Source organism: Balaenoptera acutorostrata, chromosome 19 (assembly GCF_949987535.1).
Source record: "Balaenoptera acutorostrata chromosome 19, mBalAcu1.1, whole genome shotgun sequence".
NCBI classification, from domain to species: domain Eukaryota; kingdom Metazoa; phylum Chordata; class Mammalia; order Artiodactyla; family Balaenopteridae; genus Balaenoptera; species Balaenoptera acutorostrata.
Genome location: NC_080082.1, coordinates 1,085,598 through 1,088,238, shown reverse-complemented (window position 1 = coordinate 1,088,238; position 2,641 = coordinate 1,085,598). Strand labels below are relative to the sequence as shown.

Sequence of the window (2,641 nt, the reverse complement as noted above, 5' to 3'; positions counted from 1 at the left end):
GGTTTGGCTTTTTCCTTCTGTGTCAGCAGAAGGTTTAACTAAAGACAGTTTAGGGACTTACCTGGCGGTCCAGTGGTTAGGACTCTGCGCTTCCACCGTAGGGGCCGCAGGTTCAATCCCCGGTCAGGGAACTAAGATCCTGCATGCCGCACGGCACGGCCAAAAAAAAAAAAGGAAAAAGTTTATGTGGACTTCTCAGGGACAGAGCAGATCAGGGACCAGGTAGAGCAGGAGCTGTTGTCCCCACGAGGCACGAAGGGACAGGGGGAGCCGGGTGGCAGGGGCTCTCGGAGCTTGGAGCCCAGAAGAGGCTGCGAAGGGAGGGGCAGAGGACCCGTGGGCCGGCCGCCCCCTCTAGTGGCTCAGCAGGTGGGCAGATCTGGAGGGGTCGGCCTTCTGTGCCCAGAGCCGGATTAGAGGGGCACATGGGACGGCCTGCACACCTTCCCCCGGGGGGAGGGGCCTTCCTCCTTCTGGTCTTGCCCGGCCCTGGGAGGCCACCCTCCCGAGACCGTGTAATTACAGCGTCTTCGTCAGCTGCTGCTGGGCATCGAATGAGCAAACGCCAAGGGTCCCCTCCTGCCTGTTAGTGCCCTGAGGTTTCTGATGGCCCGAGGGCCAGGCGGGTGTTGGGAGATGAGCCCCCTTCCCTGCTGACCCCCCGGCCCCTGGGCAGGCTGTGGAAGGGGCGCTTACACGTGAGGAGGGGCTACTGTCATCAGATTTCTGCCTTCTGCTTCCCCAGAAGCCTGCTCAGTCAAGGTTGATCACAGTTCTAAGTAACTGACCGTGACTGAGGCCACAGCCCCTTCTGGGATCAGGTGACCCAGGTTCTAGTGCACTTTGTCATTTGGTGACGGCGTCTCTGAAGTGGAAGAGGTCCTCCTGGGCCTGAGCCACCTCCACAGTCTGCTCTGTGTGGTCTCAGCGTGGCTGGCTTCCTTGATCAGGCACCCCAAGACACCACGAGCCCCTCCCGCCCCCTCAGTCACTGTGGAGAGGGTCTCTGACCAGGAGGAAGGTGGGAGGGTGGCTCAGACCCGCCAGGAACGGGCAGGCTGTGAGCTGTGAGCGTCGTCGGCCCAGGGCTGGAATCGGGATGCACTCTGCTCTGCTTGTCTTTGGGTTTCCTTCCTTTCCTACGGGTACAGGATTACAGAAGTAAACAAACGAACGAACAAAAAACAGCTCAGAGTGTGTGTTGAAGACACGCGTCCCGGGCTCCCCCCCAGCCCTGCCTCGCCTGCCACAGGTGGAATTGCAAGACCTAGAAGAGGGCTGAGAAGTGCAACCAGCAGGTGTTGGTCTGATGCAGGCCACCCTCACACGCGCTTTCTCCCCACAGTCCATCCTCAGCTCTCTGGTTGAGCTTTTACTTAGTAATCTCTCCTGCCTGAGTAATGGCTGAGGCAGGGACTACAGGTTGCCAAGCCAGCATCCATTCTCCCTTGCTTGCTTACTAACAGAACGCTAGTGTTATTGGGGACAATTGGCTAGACAAAATATACTTCCTGCCCTCGCAAGGGTAGGTAGTTATGGCATGTAAGCGGATGGTGTTGGGACGCACTTGCAGGAAGGATACTTAAAAGGGGGATTCAGCTGGCAGTACCTTCATCTTTAGCCTTCTTCCTTCCTGGAACTTGGATGTGATGGCTGGAGCTCAGGCAGCTATCTTGAGAGCATGCAGGCAAGATTCATCCCCTAAGGATGGGGAACAGAAAGCTAGAAGGAGGCTGGGTCTTTGCTGACATACCAGCCCTGGACTACTTATGTTCAGCATTTTTTTTAAATGAGAAAATGAAACCCCTATCTAGTTGAAGCTACTGCTATTTGGGTTTTTCTGTAGATAGAGCCAGAACAACCCGTAAAGGTTTTACATTTGAGGTTTTTCACATGCATTGTTAGGTAGCATTTCCATTTTAAGTCTGAGAAAATCAAGGGTTAGACGTAATCTGCTAGCCTTTGCTTTGCCAACAGAACTGTCAGATGGCAGTTTCATCTGAACTTTTTGCATCTCTGTACTGTGAGGCTAGCCTCATTGAGGGCCACCTGCCTGCCCATCCCCTGCCACCCCAGGCGCATCCGCCCCCCAGGGCTGAGCCCCATCAGATGCAGCCCCTACTCAGCCCTTGGCTGTTGCTCCAGGTGCTTCTGCTGAAGTTCTGTCCTCCCTCCCCATCAGCATTCCTTCTCCCTTCTTCCCCGGGCCAGACGGGCAAGAGGATCTCCTGCGTGTCTTGGCTTTCTCTGGGCACAGCTGAGAAGGTGTGGGTCGGAGCCCTGGCCGCCCACGTGGGCTGCTTGGGCCTGAAATCCACAGGAAAGGAGGGACTCAAGGGCCCACTCTCCTCACAGTGGCCACACAGAAGGGATTAAGAAGATACTTCTGAAAAGGGACCAGTTCCTTGGGGTAGAAGCCTGTCTGCAGGTCCTTACACAAACGCAAACTGCACAATGAATGCGTCAAGACCAATGCACATCCTTGCCAAGGAGGGGACTGGCACAAGGTACAGAGCGGCAGGAGCTGGTGCTTCATAAAGTTCAGCTCCAGGAACTACGTCTGGACGGCCTCCCTCTCCTGCAGCCCCCAACTGCACGTGATCCAGGCCTGGCTCCGCCCTGAGCCACCCAGCAGCCTTGG

The 2,641-nt window shown here is 56.4% G+C and overlaps 1 protein-coding gene across 2 annotated transcripts in view; it reads right to left on the bottom strand.

The window, feature by feature from the left end:
* Window positions 1-60: 60 nt before the first annotated feature.
* The window catches only part of CBFA2T3 (CBFA2/RUNX1 partner transcriptional co-repressor 3), a 68,116-nt gene continuing 65,535 nt past the window's right edge, over window positions 61-2,641 (bottom strand). Inside the window, exons 16-18 of one of the 2 annotated variants that reach the window (XR_009006152.1) lie at window positions 1,610-1,701; window positions 697-1,139; window positions 61-139 (exon numbers count right to left, since the gene is read on the bottom strand). The gene's annotated coding sequence lies outside the window, so the exon portion shown is untranslated. Of the gene's footprint in view, window positions 1,140-1,609; window positions 1,702-2,641 lie in introns of both variants that reach the window. The other variant, XR_009006151.1, reaches the window with a different exon arrangement.